The sequence below is a fragment of the Sus scrofa genome, chromosome 9 (genome assembly GCF_054392235.1).
Source record: "Sus scrofa isolate SSC_HxYL_T2T_F1_AM1 chromosome 9, Sscrofa_HxYL_maternal_Yorkshire_Landrace_v2.0, whole genome shotgun sequence".
In the NCBI taxonomy this organism is placed as follows: domain Eukaryota; kingdom Metazoa; phylum Chordata; class Mammalia; order Artiodactyla; family Suidae; genus Sus; species Sus scrofa.
Window position 1 is genome coordinate 79835530 of NC_139391.1, and position 21440 is coordinate 79856969.

Genomic DNA, 21440 nt, shown 5'->3' on the forward strand with positions numbered 1-21440 from the left:
AATAGGTGAAGGGAATTAAGAACTACAAACTATGAAGAGACTTGTGGCTGCCTGATGGGAGGGGGAGGGAGTGGGAGGGATCGGGAGCTTGGGCTTATCAGACACAACTTAGAATAGATTTACAAGGAGATCCTGCTCAATAGCATTGAGAACTTTGTCTAGATACTCATGTTGCAACAGAAGAAAGGCTGGGGGAAAAATGTAATGTATACATGTAAGGATAACCTGACCCCCTTGCTGTACAGTGGGAAAATAAAAAAAAAAAAACTACAAACTAGCAATTATAAAATAAATAAGTCACAGGAAAGTAATGTATAACAGAGAATATAGTCAATATTTTATAATAACTTTGTATGATGTGTAATATATGGAAATATTGAATCACTATGTTGTACACCTGAAACTAATATAATATTACAAGTCAATTATACCTCATAAATAAATAAATGAAGGAAGGAAAGACAGAAACTTACATTCTTACTAACAAAACAAAACGTAAATTGCTTATGAAGGAACAAAAAACTCATGGGCTCCCATTTCTCTGAGATGTTCAGCATTAGAAAAAGAATAGCATGAACCTATGGAATACTGTGGAGAAAATTACCCAAGAACATCATCATCATCATCCTCATCCTCAATATCACCATCTAGGACCGCACCCACAGCACATGGAAGTTCCCAGGCTAGGCGTTGAATTGGAGCAGCAGCCACCAGCCTACACCACAGCCACAGCAACGCCAGATCTGAGCCACATCTGCGACCTACACCACAGCTCATGGCAATGCCAGATCCTTAACCCACTGAGCAGGGCGAGGGATGAACCTGCATCCTCACGGATACTAGTCAGCTTCGTTACCACTGAGCCACAATGGGAGCTCCCCAATAGTATTATTCTTAATGTATGATGACAATTTAAAAACAGTATATGTTATTTGAATTCTTATAAAATATGCTAAAAGATGCCCTGTCTAAAAAATTTGTTAGACATATGACTATTAACTGATCATGGAGTGTATTCATAAAACAATGTTATTTTTGTCTTCTGATGTCTCTTTAAATTATTCAGAGGGTCTAGTTTCTCCCCTACTGTGAAAGGAAAACTCAGGTGGGTCCATGTCTTCTCTGATAGTTCTTAGGTAAGAAAAAGTTACATAGTCTGACTTTAAGTCTAACAAGTCAGTCTCAGTTCAGGACTAATAATTCAAACTTGACTTAAAGTTGCTCAGGTCTGCTGCACAGTGGAAACATACACTTGGGGAAGAGGTACATGCTGTTTCCTCACCTAGCACTTCTCCTTATCTTTCTTACTAATGGTGGTTTCCAAACCTGGCAGAGCAGGTGCAAGGAAAAGGGAGGAGAGACCAGAAGCCCAGGAAATTTTTTTTTTTTTTAAGGGTGTAGCTTGGCTACCCTCTGGATTTGCCAAATGTCAAAAGCACTGCAATCTAATAAGTTTATAAAAATAAATTCTAAGACAGTATTTTAGTGATAGCAAAATCCAAATTAATAGTCAAGGTAGTTTTAGAAGGATCTTTTTTATAATTTTCAAAAATAAACACAAGATTAAAATTAAGTGAATAAATTGGAGAAGCAGGTAGAATAAACAATGGGATGAGCTCCTTATTTTCCATTTAAGTGCTGTCCTCCAGACCACACACCCTGGCCACTCATTCAGCCATGCTACAGACCTGGAGCACAGAGGTCAGCTCACCACTCCCAGATCCCAGCGTGCTCTAACTGAGGGGGAGTCTTTCAGGCAGCATTTAAATTTGGATTTTTAATTTGAGCTACTAATTGGCCCTTTCTCTTTTTTTAGTAGGTAGCAAATTTAAAAAGTACAGGATTCAGAACATATCCTGTACTGGCTTCAAGCACTCCATTTAGTTTTCCTGGTATGGATTGGAGGAATGACAGGTTATGTAATTTGTTGGGTCCAGTGAAAAATGAAAATGTGTGACCTCTTATTTTAAAATATTATTAATAATTTTTAATAATTAATCAAGGAGGTGACAGAAAAGTAGTGAACCAAGTGTGGGGTCTTTCTAGGTGAGGGGCCCTGTGTGAAGCCAGCCCTTGTTGAGAATTACTAGTTACATTGCAGTATGGCTCATATCTCTGCATTTCTAGTAAAAGGCCAAAAAGAACTCATCTCCTACATCATGATAATTTAAAACTGTTTATTAATTGGAAAAAAACTGTAATTAACCATGGACAAAACATGAAAAACTAGACTGAGGTTATAGGACTGAATCTAACAACTTTGGCAATATAAATTATAGCTTTCCGAAATGAGATGTGTAAGTACAGGAGGAAAATAGCTTGGAGGTATCCTCATTTCATAAAACATGTGGCAAGAGATAATGTAGTAAATTCATGGGTAGAGACTTAAGTGTAACAAAGCTTTAATATTTCAGCAGAAGAATTAAAACATGATGAAAACATCAAATGTTGAAGTAAAAAGGTTTAATATAAACAAAAACTTAGCTTTTATGTCAGAAAGTAAAAAATACTTTAAAAATGTGGTAATAGATACATAAGTAAATTTGCTAGAGTTATAGAGATAACTGCCAAAAGATCTGAAAACAAACATAGTTAAGAGAAGTGTCTCTGTAAGTTTACCTGTTCTGGAAAATTGTCAATCAAGATCTTATATTCTTTTGATTATTTTAAACGTGTTTAAAAGTAGTTTTAAAGAACCAAGTTAATCCAAGAGGAAGATATTGTATAAACATTTGTATTGGATAAGAAGATTCATCTATGGAAATAGATCATTCATATTCTCTTATATTGGTTTCCAGTGCCTGCCACTCTTATGGACAGTGCTATTTAAAGACGTATAGGTGCTTGGGAGTTCCCGCTGGCATAATGGGTTAAGGATCTGGTGTTGTCTATTCAGCTGCTTGGGTTGCTGCTGAGGCACGGGTTCGATCCCTGGCCTGGCACAGCGGGTTGAGGATCCAGCGTTGCCACAGCTGTGGTGCAGGTCACAGCTGTGAATTGGATTCAGTCCCTGGCCCAGAAACTTCCATATGCCAAATGTGCAGCCAAAAAAAAAAAAGACATATAGCTGCTTTGACAAAAGTTTATTTACATTACTTATTAAAAGGCATACTCTAGCAATAGTTAAAAAATAAAATAAAATAATTAGAAACAAAAGCAGAAGGAAAATATGGCTTAAGATATATAAGCACAAAAGAAGATTAGGCAATGCTTCAAGGAAAGATGGCAACAAAATCCTTCCTCCCCAAAACAAGACATAAAACTAAGAAAACAAAAAAGATTAGTTTCTTTTTTGTGTGTATGTGTAGGGTTTTATTCTGTTACAATTATACTGGACTGAAATATTTAAAGAGTATCAAACAGGTTATCACTGCTAAAATCAAGGCAATATTTTAACTCCTTACCACAGACTTTAAGAAGTGTCATATTAAAATGGAATCGTTCAGGGAATAGAATAAAACCTAGACTTCTTGGAAGACTGCAAGAGTCTAGCATTTTGGTTGCAGTTTCCACTTTATCTATCTTTCTTCCTCTCCGTTTCTGCTACTGGGACATGCCAAGTGTGGTCCCTCATTTGGGCCTTTGTACTGGTTGTTCCCTGTGCCTAGAATGTTTTTCTCCAGATATTTCATGGTTACTTACTGGTCAGAGATCAGTTCCTCAGTAGCCAGCCCTCAGGGTTACATTACATTACACCCTGTATCATTACAACCAGTTCTGTTATTCTTCATTGTATTTGTCACTCCCTGAAATTACTATTTTTTTATTCTGAAATTTTATTTTTATTTTTTACAGAATAAAATACATACATTTAAACACAATTACATTCACACAGATAATTATGTCATGGATCTTAAGAAACAGATTAAGTGACTCCCTCTGGAGAAGTGGAATGTAAAATATGCTGAGACAAATAGGAAATTTATTCTACACTTTATCCCATTTTGTATGGCTTTCATCCTTACTATTTAGTATTATCTATTACATTTCAATTTTTCTTTAAATATTAGCATTATATTAAAATTGTGTATATTATGCAACTAAAATTTTTAAGAAGAAAGCCTTATCTACCATTAAACATTTTATGTAGCATAATAAAAATAACAACTGGTAAGAATAACAAAAATGATATACCCTCTGAAAATAAGTAAAACATAAAATGCATAAATTAGTTAAAAAACAGTGTAACTATATAAATATGTCCCCACAATTTGTTACATCTTGTTGATTCTTCAATATAGGCATTACACCATTCTAGGTGATGTGATAAACAAGACATTATAGACCTTACATTGTACCATGGAGAGAAATGGTTATTAATAATACAATTGTAGAACTGTATTATTTAATTGTACAGTTGCATTATTTAATTATAATTATCATAAATTCTTTGATGGAGAGAAAGTCCAAATCAGATCTAAGAAGACTTCAGCATTCCAAGAATGATGTCAAATGACCCCCTTTATGGTGGATTATGCACTCATTTACTATGAGATATATTTATTCTCCAGAGATTCCTTGTTTGGGTATCAATTGTATTTTTGGTTTGCAGTTATTCTGAAGTTTTGATGTAAGAGTCTATATGTATATGAGATTGTTTTAAGTTGTTGTTCTTTTAATTGCAAGTTCATCTCTAGTATCCTGCATTTGTACCCACCTCTTCTCATGACTTCAGATTTTGGTGGTATAATTGTGCATGGATGATTTCGTATCTTTACTGTATATATACATTTACTGGTGAGCCTTGTCATTTGTGGAATTTTTGTTTCCTGTTGCTGTCTTGTCTTTTCTGAGAGAAGATCCTTTAGTATTTGATGTAAGGCTTGTTTAGTGTTGCCGAATTCTCTCAACTTTTGCTTATCTGTGAAGGTTTTGATTTCTCCTTCAAATCTGAATGAGAGCCTTGCTAGGTAGAGTAATCTTGGTTGGAGGTTTTTTCCTTTCATCACATTAAGTATATCATGCCACTCCCTTCTGGCCTGCAAAGTTTCTGCTGAAAAATCTGCCGGTAACCTTATTGGGGTTCCCTTGTATGTTACTTGTTTCTTTTCCCTAGCTGCTTTCAAGATTTTCTCTTTGTCTTTAAGTTTGGTCAGTTTGATTAATATGTGTCTCAGTGTATTCCTCCTAGGGTTTATTTTATATGGTACTCATAGTGCTTCCTGGATTTGAGTGAGTGGTTCCTTTCCCATGTAAGGGAAGTTTTCGGCTATTATCTCTTGGAATATTTTTTCTGTCCCCTTCTCTCTTGTCCTTCTGGCACCCCTATAATACGGATGTTGGTGCATATAACATTGTTCCAGAGTTCCCTGAGACTCTCTTTAATTGTTTTCAATCTTTTTCCTCTTTTCTGTTCTGCATCCATAATTTCTACTAATCTGTCCTCCACCTTGCTTACTCGTTCTTCTGCCTCCTGTATTCTGCTGTTAGCTGCTTCTAGTGAGTTTTTTTTTTTTCTTTCAGTTAGTGTATTTTGCATCTCTTCTTGTTTACATTTTATATCTTGTATCTCTTTGGTCAGTGTTTCCTGTAAGTTATCCATCTTTGCCTCCAGTTTATTTCCAGTGTCTTGCATCATCTTCAGCATCAACAATCTAAAGTCTTTTTCCTGGAGGCTAAGAATCTCCTCATCGGTTAGCTGATTTTCTGAGGTTTTTCCTTTCTCCCTCATCTGAGTTATAGTTCTCTGTCTTTTCATTTTTATAGATTTTTGGTGTGGTGACCTTTTTACAGATAATAGAGTTGTAGCCTCTCTTACTTCTGGTGTCTGCCCCCCTGTGGCTGAAGTCTGTATGGGGGACTTGCTGTAGGCTTCCTGATGGGAGGGGCTGATGCCTGCCCACTGGTAGGTGGAGCTGATTCTAATCCCTCTGTTGGGTGGGGCTTAGTCTCTGAATGGGATTAGAAGCAGCTGTGTGCCTGAGGGGTCTTTAGGTAGCCTGTTTACTGAGGGGGCGGGGCTGTGATCCCACTTGGATTGTTAATTGCCCTGGGGCTTCTCAGGGCTGACTGATGGGTGGGGCCAGATTTTCCCAAAATGGCCACCTCCAGAGAAAGGCACAGCTGCTGAATATTCCCTAGAGCTTTGCCTTCAATGTCCTTCCCTCACAACAAGCCACATCCACCCCTGTTTTCTCAGGATGTCCTCCAAGAACTGCAGTCAGGTTTGACCCAGATTCCAATGGAGACCTTTCTCTGCCCTGGGACCCAGTGCACGTGAAAGTCTGTGTGTGCCTTTTAAGAATGGGGTCTCTGTATCCCCCAGTCCTGTGGAGCTCCTGCACACAAGCCCCACTGGCCTTCAATGCCAGATGCTCCAGGGGCTCTTTCTCCCAGTGCCAGATGCCCGCACATGAGGGTTTGATGTGGGGCTCAGAACTCTCACTCCTGTAGGTGAGTCTCTGTGAACCAGTTAGTTTTCAGTCTGTGGAGCTTCCCACCAGGAGGTATGGGGTTGTTTATATTGTGAAATCGCCCCTCCTACCTCTTGATGTGGCCTCCTCTTTTTCTTCTGGAGTAGTCACTGTCTTAAATTATATTGTACCTTACTTCTCTGTGGATTTTCTATCTCTCAACTAGTATGTAAATTACTTGATTGCAGGGATCTTGAGCACTTTACACACTGGTCTCTCTCTGTGTGTAAAGAGAACAGAACAGAAATAATAAATATTTGCAGAATGAACAGATTAGTCTTGAGATGAATGCTTGATCCCTGTTATCAAAGAAAGCATTTCAAAGAATGGATGAAATGTTCAATGGTGGGCTAGTTGGGACCAAAGGTGTATGTGGCTTAAGGGAAAGTTGGAATCCCCAGATAATCCAGAATACACTTTTGCTCTTCTGACCTAGAGGAAAATGAAAGGGGCTGGACTGATGATAAGGAAAAGAGAAAATTTTAAATATAGGAAGGAAACAAACCGCTTCCCAGTGACATTTGTGCTGGAGCATTTTATCAAATAATTTTTTAAATCAAATAATAAGGTGCAGCCCTGTGACAAGGGGTAATTCAAATGTTGAGAGTCTTCCACCGACAGAGGGGCAGGCTCTGCAATGCAGGGTGCCTAAGAAAGTTACACACAAAGAGAACAGAAACAAAACACAGCATGAGCAGTTGTTCAGCTGGTCTCTACCTCTTCCAGCCTGCTCAAAGACTGAACAAAGAAGGGAAACAATCAACACTGCACAAACTCAGGTTTCTTGAACATAAGGTAAACTGGTGAAAGGAAAGTCAAAGGATGTACGATTCAAGATCGCACTCTGTTGTTTCAGATCTGATAGAAAGCTTGGGTCTAACAGGTCTAATAGAAGTCTTGGTTAAAACTGTCTCCATCAAAAGCTAATAAGCTGAGAGTATAGTTTGTAAACACAGTGACCGAATATGGAGGACTGTCCATTCTTCTTTAATCTCAACTCCTACACTTTTATTGTAAAGTTTTTTGGCTTTTCACTTGCCTTTTATTTATCTGAAGTTTAACACACACAAACATACACACACACAATCTAATTTGTGCTTCTACAACATTGTTAGTCTTTGGTCTCAATACTTTTATTAACTATTCTATTATTTCTCCACTTAAAAAAATTTATTATGGTTGATTTACAATGTTCTGTCAATGTCTACTGTACAACAAAGTGACTCAATTATACATATATTTTTTCTCATATATCTTTTTTTCTCATATTATCTTCTATCATGTTCTGTTATTTCTCCATTTGTTGGTACTGCCCTATCTGTTATTCTAGATGCTTTCTGTAAGTAGGTTTGTTTCTAGGCAGTCCATTATATTTCATTCTCCATACATCAATACCACATTTAAAAAATTCAAATTTAGTTGATTTTCAATGCTATGTAAGTTTCAGGTATACAACATACTAATTCACAATTTTTAAAGTTTAGACTTTATTTAGAGTTATTAAAAATATTTACCTTATTCCCTATGTTGTATCCTTGTGGCTTATTTATTTTACACATGGTAGTTTGTACCTCTTAATCTACCCCTATCTTGCCCCTCCCACTTCTCTCTCCCACTGGTAACTGCTAGTTTGTTCTCCATATCTGTGAGCCTCTTTCTGTTTTATTATATTCACTTGTTTATTTCTTAGATTCCACATATAAGTGATAGTATACAGTATTTGTCTTTCTCTGTCTGGCTTATTTCACTAAACTTAATACCCATGTTGTTGAAAATGGCAAATTTTCATTATTTTTATGGTTGAGTAATATTCCATTGTATATAAACATACCACATCTTTATCTCTTCATCTCTTGATGGCCACTTAGGTTGCTTCCATGTCCTGGCTATTATAAATAGTGCTGCTGTCAACATTGGAGTGTTTGTATCTTTTCAAATTAGTGTTTTCATTTTTTTTTTTCCAGATATATACTCAGGAGTGGAATTGGATCATACGGTAGTTCTTTTTTTTTTTTTTTTTTTTTTTTTTTTTTTTGGCTTTTTGCCATTTCTTGGGCCACTCCCGTGGCATGTGGAGGTTCCCAGGCTAGGGGTCTAATCGGAGCTGTAGCTGCCAACCTACGCCAGAGCCACAGCAACACAGCATTCAAGCCGCGTCTGCAACCTACACCACAGCTCACGGCAAAGCCAGATCCCCGAACCCGCAACCTCATGGTTCCTAGTCAGATTCGTTAACCACTGTGCCACGACAGGAACTCCGGTAGTTCTAATTTTACTTTTTTGAGGAAACTCCATACTGTTTTCTATAGTGTCTGTACCAATTTACATTCCTACCAACAGTGTTAATTATAGTTTGCTTGGATATCTGGTAGGATAAATACCCCTTCTTCATCTTCTCTATTTCTCATTCTTTTACTTTTTTTTCCAAAACTGAGTTCTTATGCTGTGAAAATTCTATTTAAAAATGTTTGAATTACATGGTACTTATAGGTTAATTCAAGAAGAGTTGCCATCCTTACACCATTGAATCTTTCTATACGTGAACAGAGCAGAACTTTCCGTTTAAGTCCTTTGCCTTCATTAAAGTTTTTATCATCTTCTCCACAATGATCTTATTTATATCTTGAAAAATAAATAAAGAAGACACAAACAACCCAGTGAAAAATGAGCAGAAGCTATGAGTAGGCAATCATACAAGAGGAAATTTTGTTGCCTATAAACATATGAGAAAACACTCTACTGGTAATCAGGAGAATGCAAATTAAATCAAAATACCGTTTCATAGCATCTAATTGCAAACATTAAACAGTGTGACAGTATCAAGTGTTGCAAGTGATGTCAAACCTATTAACTCTACTGATGGGCATTTAAAGTGATATAACTACTGATGAGTATAATTTAATATAGTTGAAAGTGTTATCATATATACTGCTACCCACCAATTTGATTTCTTTCTCTAAAGAAACTCCAGCATGATTTGAAAGGTATTTGTTATTGTGAAAAAGGTAAAACAACTATCTTTAGTAGAAGAATGGCTAAACTGTAGGTTAATTATACAGTGTAATTCTATTCAACAGTTTAAATGAAAGAAAATCATCTCTCTGCTCAAAAACATAATGTAACTGACGAAAACAGGTTACAAAAGTGAATACCAAAATAAGAACATAAAATAAGAGTACATATATCATTTATGGATATATACATATATACGAGTAATAAAAGAACAAAAATTATAAGGGAATGACAAAAGTCAACTTTAGAATAGTAGTTATCTCCAAGGAGAAAGAAAGGGAGGGAAGAAAGGAGAAATGGGCTGGGGTTTTCTGCAAAATTTTATCTTGGAAAAAAATAAAACCAAAGAGAAACTGGCAAAGATTAATATCTGTCAAATATGAATAGTGGTATATAGATGTCTGTTATATTTTCCGAGATTTTATGTATTTTTAATTTTTTGATAATTTGTAAAAAAAATCTGAGATTCAGTGCTGACGTAATAGTAGACATTTAGATGTAGTAACACAGTAGATTTCTAACCTAACTCCATTTTACATATAAATACAAATATTTTGAATTGTTAATAAATATGGACATTTCCAGAAATGCAACTATGCCACAAATCAAGGCAAAACTAAACCAAGATTTTTTCCTTATATTGCAATACCATTCATTATAGCAGTGGTGGTATTTGAATTACAATACAAAACTTCTGTGTCCATTCAACAGTATAGCTAGGATTCTACATACAGGTTCAAGCATATCAGCATTTTATTATATCATCTTGGATAGTCATTAACATATTGAACTTTATACTACATCATTGTAATTTATGTCTAGTATTTGTAACCATCATGTAACTATGTAGCTATAATTATTAGAAACTACTTTACCTTTACACATTATCTAGGCATTAGATTTATTTTTTTTTAATTTGTATGAAGGTAGATAAGTATTAATTATGGATTTCCTTGTAGAATAGGAAAGGCATGTCTGAAAGGGTTGAGAAGCACTGTTCTGGCCTCATCCTTTATCTCACCACTGATCAACCCACTTACACACGGGCTCTGTGAGAAATCAAGTCCATTAAGGAGAGGAAGGAGGCAGGGGCTGGCTTAGGGATGAAGTAAAGATGTGGATCTCTTGAGTCTGGGAAGATGGAGAGGTTATAGTTTCTGCAGTGATAAAGACCTTCGCCCACAGTCATGTAGCTTTTGAGGTGATAGAACCAGGAGGGGGATGTGGATGGTTTGGGGAGGATGCCTCTGAGGACCAACTTGAAGCTCATAGGGAGTAGCAAAGCCCAGCAGAGGGAGCCACAGGATGACTGATCACAGATGACCAGCCAAATCAACAAATGGGCACTTGAAGGCAGTTTAATCTTATTTTGAAAAGAAAAAAATAGGAAATGGGAGGTTTCATAACTAGAATTTATGAAGTTGATTCTGTTGGAGAGTAATGAGAGGAGACTACCATACAGTGTTGGGGAACAGAAAAAAAAATTGATATTGACTGGTGCTGTGTCCCTCGCAGTCCTGGCTTCAGGAGTATCTCTTCCCTTAGGCCTCGCCTGGGTGGCCAGCCACCATTTCTGGGTCAGTTCCCATTCTTTCTGTGCAGTTCTTATACTGTGTCCCCTCTTAATCCTATTCTCAGTGCGCACACATCTTTATTTGCTTTGCCCACAAATGAAATCTGAAAAGTCCTTCTTCTTTATCAAGCAATGAAAATTAACATTTTTCTCTGTCTCATTTGCTAATATTTCAGACTACTTCTGGAGTCCATCTTGCATAAATTAGAAGGTTCATTAAGTGAATTCTCTCATTAAAACTTACTCTACCCCAGAAATAATTTACCCTTCTCCCCTAGAATGAAAATTGCTGCAAATTTTGTGAGGCTATAGTTTGTAGAAATGTAAAGAAAACCTTTTAGAGAAACAGGTCATGTTTCTATATGGAAAGACTTTATATTGTAAGAATATCAATTCTTCTTAAATTGGTAAGTATATAAGTTCCATATGAATTAAATGTTAAACATTTTTTAAAATCTATAAAAATTAAATTATAATTAATGTGGATAATTATCCAGAGAGGACTAGGACATTCTACTACTAAAAAACAAAAATGAAAAACAAAACCAAAGGAAAAATTTGATCGTATAAATTTACCATTATTATATCAAAGAAAAACCAAAATGAACTGGTTAAAAATGTATAGCAATTATGAGAGTATAGGCTTAAATATTAATTTAATGAAGGACTTATATAAATATAAGCAAAGCAGAAAGACCTGAAAGTATAAAAGAACAAAAATTTAGATAATTAACTAAAGGAGAAATACCACTAGTTAAGAATTACAGAGAAAATGTTCAAATTCTAATAAATTAGAGAGAGGACAAGATGGCGGAGGAGTAGGGGGACACGCTCGCCCTCTCCCACAAACACAACAAAAAAAGCACATCTACAGAAGAAATGACTCGCACAGAACAACAACCAATCGCTGGCAGAGGAACCTAAACTCCAATAACGGCAAGAAATTCGTGACATTATTGGGCAGAACGGGAGAAAAGAGGAGAGTGAGAGAAGGTGAATCCGAGCGGGACGGGCGCTCCCGAAAGGGAACTGCGGAGGAGAAAGGGATCCCGCACCCTGGAAAGTCTCCTACCGGGGGAAAGATCAAACGAACCGGAGGAATCTCCAGATGCAGAGAAGAGTGTAGCAGTAAGTCGGAGTACGGAAAAACGATCAAGAACCCAACGGACCATCTGAACTACGGGCACAGTCACCAAAAATTGAGACGCCTGGGTGGGGGCTGGGCACCGAATCCTCGGCTCCAGAGGTTAGTCCCCGGGAAAGGGCCGGGGGACGCCTGGGTGGGGGCTGGGCACCGAGACCTCAGCTCTGAAGGTTGGTCCCCGAGAGGGGGCCGGGGGACGCCTGGGTGGGGGCTGGGCACCGAGACCTCGCCTCCAAAGGTTAGTCCCCAAGAAAGGGCCGGGGGACGCCTGGGGGGGGGGGGGCTGGGCACCGAGACCTCGGCTCCAGAGATTAGTCCCCGGGCTAGGGGGGCGGGGAAGAGCGGAAACTGCTTGGGAGGTCTCTAAACCATTTGACGGGGCAGAGACTGCCTGGGAGACTAGAAAACAAAGCTGTCGCAGAGGAAGGGAGCAATACTCTAGGGGCGGGGAAGTGGAAAGCTGCCTCAGAGGGAACCTGGGAGAAGAGCCTGGTCTGCGCCCGTGCTGGGGAGGGGAGAGAAGAAGGGGTGGGTCCCCATAGAATACCCCCCACGCCACAACAAGCTTACAGGCCCGCTAGCTAGCAGAAAGCTGTGCTTCCCAGTGCATTCCCTCCCCCCACCCCCGCCACCCCCTACGCTCTCGCCGAACCTGGGGCTGCCTGCCATCCAGGAGGGCTGGCCTCAACAATTGCCTGAAGCCTACCACCGCAGGGGCTCTCCCTGCACAGGCCTGCTTGCCCTTTGGAGGGGCTACACTTCCACAGAGCAGCACCAAACACCACCAGCCCCCTAGAAAAGGCCTGCAGCCCAGAAAAGCTAGAACAAGCCTAGCCAGGCCGTGAATAGATCGACCTAATTCTCCGACGGTTTTTCTGAGACGGGCTCCCCCGGGGAGGAGCCTCTTGAGTCTCCAAGGGCCTTGCTACACGCCCAAGACCCCAGGGGGTGCTAAGACCTAGTGGACCAGCTGCATAGGACTGCCAGCTCCAGGCAGGACCCCCTGCAGCCCAGAAAAGCTGCAACAAGCCTGGCCGAATTGGGAAAAGATCTCAGACGGTCTTTCGGAGTTGGGCTGTCCTGGGGAGGAGCCTCTTGAGTCTCCAAGGGCCCTGCTACCCGCCCAAGACCCCAAGGGGTGCTGAGACCTAGTGGACCAGCTGCATAGGACTGCCAGCTCCAGGCAGGACCCCCTGCAGCCCAGAAAAGCTGCAACAAGCCTGGCCGAATCGGGAAAAGATCTCAGACGGTCTTTCTGAGTCGGGCTGTCCTGGGGAGGAGCCTCTTGAGTCTCCAAGGGCCCTGCTACCCGCCCAAGACCCCAGGGGGTGCTGAGACCTAGTGGACCAGCTGCATAGGACTGCCAGCTCCAGGCAGGACACCCTGCAGCCCAGAAAAGCTGCAACAAGCCTGGCCGAATCGGGAAAAGATCTCAAACGGTCTTTCTGAATCGGGCTGCCCTGGGGAGGAGCCTCTTGAGCCTCCAAGGGCCCTGCTACCCGCCCAAGACCCCAAGGGGTGCTGAGACCTAGTGGACCAGCTGCATAGGACTGCCAGCTCCAGGCAGGACCCCCTGCAGCCCAGAAAAGCTGCAACAAGCCTGGCCGAATCGGGAAAAGATCTCAGACGGTCTTTCTGAGTCGGGCTGCCCTGGGGAGGAACCTCTTGAGTCTCCAAGGGCCCTGCTACCCGCCCAAGACCCCAGGGGGTGCTGAGAACCAAGTGAAATCTGCTACCATCGTGGGGTGGACCTCCCAGTCCTGTCTGCCCTCAGGAAGTCCTCCTTTGCTTCAAAGAAACACTGTTAGTCCCATCAACACTCCAGAAAAGCCACACTGCCTCAAAAAAAGATTGACCAACAACGACAGCCCTCAGGAAATATTCCAGGGCAGTGACAAGGCAAACACTACCCGATAACGGAGAGTACAACTCCCTCAGGAGAAAGAAGACAACAAGCAAGATGAAGAAGCTGAGAAACCACCCCCAGTCAAACCAACAGGAGAACTCACCTAAAACAGTCAACAATGAAACTGATCTCTGCAGTCTGACAGACCTGGAGTTCAAAAGAGAAATAGTGAAAATACTGAAGGAATTAAGAGAAGATATGAACAGCAATGCAGATACCCTCAGAAAGGAGCTAGAAAATATAAGGAGGAGCCAAGAAAAACTAGAACATTCATTTGCAGAGATGCAAACTGAACTAGGGGCAGTAAAAACTAGAATGAATAATGCAGAAGAACGAATCAGTGATATGGAAGATAGAATAATGGAAATCACTCAATCTGGTCAACAGACAGAAAACCGAATCAAAAAACTGGAAAGCAATATAAGAGACCTATGGGATAATATAAAACGGGCCAATCTACGCATAATAGGAATTCCAGAAGGAGTAGAAAAAGATAAAGGAATGGAAAATATATTTGAAGAAATTATCGCTGGAAACTTCCCAAATCTAAAGGATACTGGATTCAAGATACAAGAAGCACAGAGGACCCCAAACAAACTGAACCCAAACAGACCCACACCAAGACACATCATAATAAAAATGGCAAAAGTTAGTGATAAAGAGAGGATCCTAAAGGCAGCAAGAGAAAAACAGAATGTTACCTACAAGGGAACCCCCATAAGAATATCAGCTGATTTCTCTACAGAAACACTACAGGCCAGGAGGGAATGGCAAGAGATATTTAAAGTGCTCAAAGGAAAAAATATGCAACCTAGAATACTTTATCCAGCAAGAATATCATTTAAAATAGAAGGGGAAATAAAAATTTTTCCCAACAAACAAAAACTTAAAGAATACAGCAACACAAAACCCAGGTTAAAGGAAATATTGAAAGGGCTTCTCTAAACCAAAAAGAAAGGAAGGAAAGGGAAGAAAAAAGAAAAGAAAAAAAAAAAAAAGAAGAAGAAGAAGAAGAGGAAGAACTAGGACTGAGGAAGATACAATCAGAGAGCAGTCACTCAAATAAGCCAGCATACAGATTTAATCATGAACATGCTTCAAACAAAATAAAATTAAAAGGAAAAAAATAAAAGAGTCATCAAAACCATAAAATGTGGGCAAGGGATGTTAGGAGGTAAATAATCCTTTTTGTTTGTATGTATGTCTCTCTTCTTAATTTTAATATAATAATGAAGTGTTTGAACTTACAGGACCATCAGGCTAAAACACACAATCATGGGAAGGGGTTAGCATACTTAAAAAACAGGGCAACCACAAGCCAAAACCAAATATTGCATTTGCAAAAAATGAAAAAAAAAAATACACTCAAGCAGATAATAACAGGAGACCATCCAACCAAAAAAAAAAAAAAAAAAAAAGAAGAAGAATGGAGAACCATAGAATCAACTGGAACACGAGGATCAAATGGCAATAAATAATCATCTATCAATTATCACCTTAAATGTCAATGGACTGAATGCCCCAATCAAAAGACACAGAATGGCTGAGTGGATAAAACGGCAAAAACCTTCAATATGCTGCCTACAAGAAACTCACCTTAGGACAAAAGATACATATAGATTGAAAGTGAAAGGCTGGGGAAAAGTATTTCATGCCAATAGACATGACAGAAAAGCAGGAGTTGCAACACTCATATCAGACAAAATAGACTTTAAAACAAAAGACATAAAGAAAGACAAAGAAGGACACTATTTAATGATTAAGGGATCCATCCAAGGAGAGGAGGTTACTATCATCAACATATATGCCCCAAACATAGGAGCACCCAGATACATACAACAAATATTAACAGACATAAAGGGAGATATTGATGAGAATACAATCATAGTAGGAGACCTTAATACTCCCCTCACATCAATGGACAGATCCTCTAGACAGAAAACCAATAAAGCAACAGAGATCCTAAAGGAAACAATAGAAAAGTTAGACTTAATTGATATCTTCAGGACACTACATCCAAAAAAATCAGAATACACATTCTTCTCAAATGCTCATGGAACATTCTCAAGAATCGACCACATATTGGGACATAAAGCGAATCTCAATAAATTTAGGAGCATAGAAATTATCTCAAGTATCTTCTCTGACCACAATGCCATGAAATTAGAAATCAACCATGGGAAAAGGAAAGAGAAAAAACCTACTCCATGGAGACTAAACAACATGCTACTAAAAAACCAATGGGTCAATGAGGAAATCAAGAAGGAAATTAAAAACTATCTTGAAACAAATGATAATGAAGACACAACCTCTCAAAATCTATGGGATGCTGCGAAAGCAGTGCTCAGAGGGAAATTTATAGCAATCCAGGCCTTTCTCAAAAAAGAAGAAAGATCCCAAATTGACAACTTAACCCTCCACCTAAATGAATTAGAAAAAGAAGAACAAAGAAGTCCTAAAGTCAGCAGAAGGAAGGAAATTGTAAAGATCAAAGAAGAAATCAATAAAATAGAGACTCAAAAAACAATAGAGAAAATTAATAAAACCAAGAGCTGGTTCTTTGAAAAGGTGAACAAAATTGATAAACCCCTGGCCAGACTCACTAAAAAGAGGAGAGAAAGAACCCAAATCACCAAAATTATAAATGAAAAAGGAGAAATCACAACGGATACAGCAGAAATACAAAAAACCATAAGAGAATACTATGAACAACTATACGGCAATAAGTTTGACAATCTGGAAGAAATGGACAATTTTCTAGAATCTTACAGCCTGCCAAAACTGAATCAAGCAGAAACAGACCAACTGAACAGACCAATCACTAGAAATGAAATTGAAGAGGTCATAAAATCACTCCCTACAAATAAAAGCCCAGGACCAGATGGCTTCACAGGTGAATTCTATCAAACATATAAAGAGGAATTGGTGCCCATCCTCCTTAAACTCTTTCAAAAGGTTGAAGAAGAAGGAATACTCCCAAAGACATTCTATGAGGCCACCATCACCCTCATTCCAAAACCAGGCAGAGATACCACCAAAAAAGAAAACTATCGCCCAATATCATTGATGAATATAGATGCAAAACTTCTCAACAAAATCTTAGCCAACCGAATCCAACAACATATCAAAAAAATTATACACCATGACCAGGTTGGGTTCATCCCAGGTTCACAAGGATGGTTCAACATACGCAAATCAATCAACATCATACACCACATTAACAAAAAAAAAGTCAAAAATCATATGATCATCTCAATAGATGCAGAAAAAGCATTTGACAAAGTTCAACATCCATTCATGATCAAGACCCTCACCAAAGTGGGTATAGAGGGAACATTCCTGAATATAATCAAAGCCATTTATGATAAACCCACAGCAAATATAATCCTCAATGGGGAAAAACTGAAAGCCTTCTCACTCAAATCTGGAACAAGACAGGGATGCCCACTCTCACCACTGCTCTTCAACATAGTTTTGGAAGTCTTAGCCACAGCAATTAGACAAACAAAAGAAATCAAAGGCATCCATATAGGAAGAGAAGAGATCAAACTGTCACTGTATGCAGATGACATGATTCTATACCTAGAAAACCCTAAGGACTCAACCCCAAAACTCCTTGAACTGATTAATAAATTCAGCAAAGTGGCAGGATATAAGATTAACATTCAGAAGTCAGTTGCATTTCTGTATACCAGCAATGAAGCATTAGAAAAGGAATACAAAAATACGATACCTTTTAAAATTGTACCTCACAAAATCAAATACCTCGGAATACACCTAACCAAAGAGGTAAAGGACCTATATGCCGAGAACTATAAAACCTTAATCAAAGAAATCAAAGAAGATGTAAAAAAATGGAAAGATATTCCATGTTCCTGGATTGGAAAAATCAATATTGTGAAAATGGCCATCCTACCCAAAGCAATCTACAGATTCAATGCCATCCCTATCAAATTACCCATGACATTTTTCACAGAACTAGAACAAACAATCCAAACATTTATATGGAACAACAAAAGACCCAGAATCGCCAAAGCAATCCTGAGAAACAAAAACCAAGCAGGAGGCATAACTCTCCCAGACTTCAAGAAATACTACAAAGCCACAGTCATCAAAACAGTGTGGTACTGGTATCAAAACAGACAGACAGACCAATGGAACAGAATAGAGAATCTGGAAATTAACCCTGACACCTATGGTCAATTAATCTTTGACAAGGGAGGCAAGAACATCAAATGGGAAAAGGAAAGTCTATTCAGCAAGCATTGCTGGGAAACCTGGACAGCTGTATGCAAAGCAATGAAACTAGAACACACCCTCACACCATGCACAAAAATAAACTCCAAATGGCTGAAAGACTTAAATATACGACAGGACACCATCAAACTCCTAGAAGAAAACATAGGCAAAACACTCTCTGACATCAACATCATGAATATTTTCTCAGGTCAGTCTCCCAAAGCAATAGAAACTAGAGCAAAAATAAACCCATGGGACCTCATCAAACTGAAAAGCTTTTGCACAGCAAAGGAAACCCAAAAGAAAACAAAAAGACAACTTACAGAATGGGAGAAAATAGTTTCAAATGATGCAACTGACAAGGGCTTAATCTCTAGAATATACAAGCAACTTATACAACTCAACAGCAAAAAAACCAATCAATCAATGGAAAAATGGGCAAAAGACCTGAATAGACATTTCTCCAAGGAAGATATACAGATGGCCAACAAACACATGAAAAAATGCTCAACATCGCTGATTATAAGAGAAATGCAAATCAAAACTACCATGAGATACCACCTCACACCAGTCAGAATGGCCATCATTAATAAATCCACAAATAACAAGTGCTGGAGGGGCTGTGGAGAAAAGGGAACCCTCCTGCACTGTTGGTGGGAATGTAAACTGGTACAGCCACTATGGAGAACAGTTTGGAGATACCTTAGAAATCTATACATAGAACTTCCATATGACCCTGCAATCCCACTCTTGGGCATCTATCCGGACAAAGCTCTACTTAAAAGAGACACATGCACCCGCATGTTCATTGCAGCACTATTCACAATAGCCAGGACATGGAAACAATCCAAATGTCCATCGACAGAGGATTGGATTCGGAAGATGTGGTATATATACACGATGGAATACTACTCAGCCATAAAAAAGGATGACATCATGCCATTTGCAGCAACATGGATGGAACTAGAGAATCTCATACTGAGTGAAATGAGCCAGAAAGACAAAGACAAATACCATATGACATCACTTATAACTGGAATCTAATATCCAGCACAAATGAACATCTCCTCAGAAAAGAAAATCAATCATGGACTTGGAGAAGAGACTTGTGGTTGCCTGATGGGAGGGGGAGGGAGTGGGAGGGATCGGGAGCTTGGGCTTATCAGTCACAAGGTAGAATAGATTTACAAGGAGATCCCGCTGAATAGCATTGAGAGCTATGTCTAGATACTCATGTTGCAACAGAAGAAATGGTGGGGGAAAAACTGTAATTGTAATGTATACATGTAAGGATAACCTGACCCCCTTGCTGTACAGTGGGAAAATAAAATTTAATAAAAAAAAAAAAAAAAAAAAAATAATAAAAAAAAAAAAAAAAAAAAAAAAAAAAAAAAAATTCTAATAAATTAATTCATATAAAAAAGAGACCATTTTTTACTTTCAAAATAGCAAAAAAAATTTAGAAATAGGTAACTACATACTGGTGAGTATTTGAAATAGCACACATGCATCAGTAAGAACTTTCCTCAGTTATTCATAAAGACTCTTAAAATAGCTTAGCTATTTCAGCTTAATGACTCTATTTTGGGAGAATTTATGCTAAGGAAATAATTCTAAAATTTACATACAAGTTTATCAATTGTAGCATTAGTTATAAGATCAAAATTTAGGAATAAAATCCTCACATCTACCACTAGAGTCAACTCACGCTATGGAATAGTATGTAGTTATTTTAAAATGATATTTATAAGGATAGTATAACAATGTGGAAATGCTTTACAACAGTCAACAAAAGGCAATGTTTGTTTAATAAAATATTAAAGTATTCTAATCTAATTGTTAATTAGAGACACAAACATTCAAACAGAATGAGGTCTCAATATGCACCCACCAGATTGGCTAAAATTAAATAGAATGAAAATACCAAATGTTGATGAGAACTCTGGCACATGGCTTAAGGAATTATAAACTGGTACACCACCAGTTTGACACCTTCTAATGAAGAAAAAGCTAAATACAGCCAATGACCCAGTAATTCCACTCACAGATATAGAACCCAGCAGACCTGCCCATGATCACTGGGTACAAGAAGGTACAAGAATATTCATGGTAGCAGTGTTTGGATCAGCCTGAGACTGGAAATGTCCATCACTAGTAGGATTACTTATGCTGTAAGACAGAACACAGTAAAATGAACAAACAAGAGCTTAACATGGCAACATCGATTACTTTCACAGACATAGTGTTGACTGAAAGAAGCAAGTCATGAAAGAATATGTGTTGGTTATTCCATTTATATAAAGTACAAAAACAAATGAAACAAACCTATCTTGTTTAGAGGTATATATAAAGGTGGCAAAATTATAAAGAAACTCAAGGATGTGATAATCATAATAGTCGGGATAATGGTTACTTCAGGCAGGATGGAGGAGTTGTGAGGGAGAAGGATACATAGGAAAGTGGAGGACTTTTCTGCATCTGGGAGGGTTTGAGTTCCTGACCTACGATGTGAATACATGGAGATGTCTTTACAATCTTTTTTTAAACCGCTCATATGTATTTTTATACATTAGGTAATGCATGTTCTATATTATGGGTTGAATTGTATCCCCTCCCTTCCCCCCAAAAGAGGATATGTTGAAGTCCTAACCCCCAATACCTTGTTTGTATATAGGGTTATTGCAGACGTAATTAGTTAAGATGAATAGAGCAGGATGGTCCCCTATTGCAGTATGACTGGTGTCCTTATAAGGAGATAGCCATGGAGTTCCTGTTGTGGCTCATCAGTAATGAACCCGACTATCATCCATGAGGACGTGGGTCCAATCCCTGGCCTTGCTCAGTGGATTAAGAATCTGGCATTGCTGTGACCTGTAGTATAGGTCATAGATGTGGCTTGGATCCTGCATTGCAGTGGCTGAGAGCTGCAGCTCCCATTTGACCCCTAGCCTGGGAACTTTCATATGTGTGGGTGTAGCCCTAAAAAGACCAAAAAAAAAAAAAAAAAAAAATTAGCCACGAGAAGACACAGAGGCACAGAGAGAACACTGCATCAAGATAGAGGTAGTCCTTGGAGTTACACATCTGCAAGCCAAGGACCACCAAAGATTGCTGGCCATTGCCAGGAGCTAGGAGACAGGCTTGAGACAGATT

The 21440-nt window shown here is 38.8% G+C and overlaps 1 protein-coding gene across 34 annotated transcripts in view; it reads left to right on the forward strand.

The window, feature by feature from the left end:
• ASB4 (ankyrin repeat and SOCS box containing 4) overlaps window positions 1-21440 on the forward strand; it is a 431270-nt gene that overhangs the window by 183479 nt on the left and 226351 nt on the right. Inside the window, exon 1 of one of the 34 annotated variants that reach the window (XM_084977072.1) lies at window positions 11961-12244. The exons of the other annotated variants lie outside the window; for them this stretch is intronic. The gene's annotated coding sequence lies outside the window, so the exon portion shown is untranslated. Of the gene's footprint in view, window positions 1-11960; window positions 12245-21440 lie in introns of those variants that run through there. 34 annotated transcript variants of the gene reach the window in all.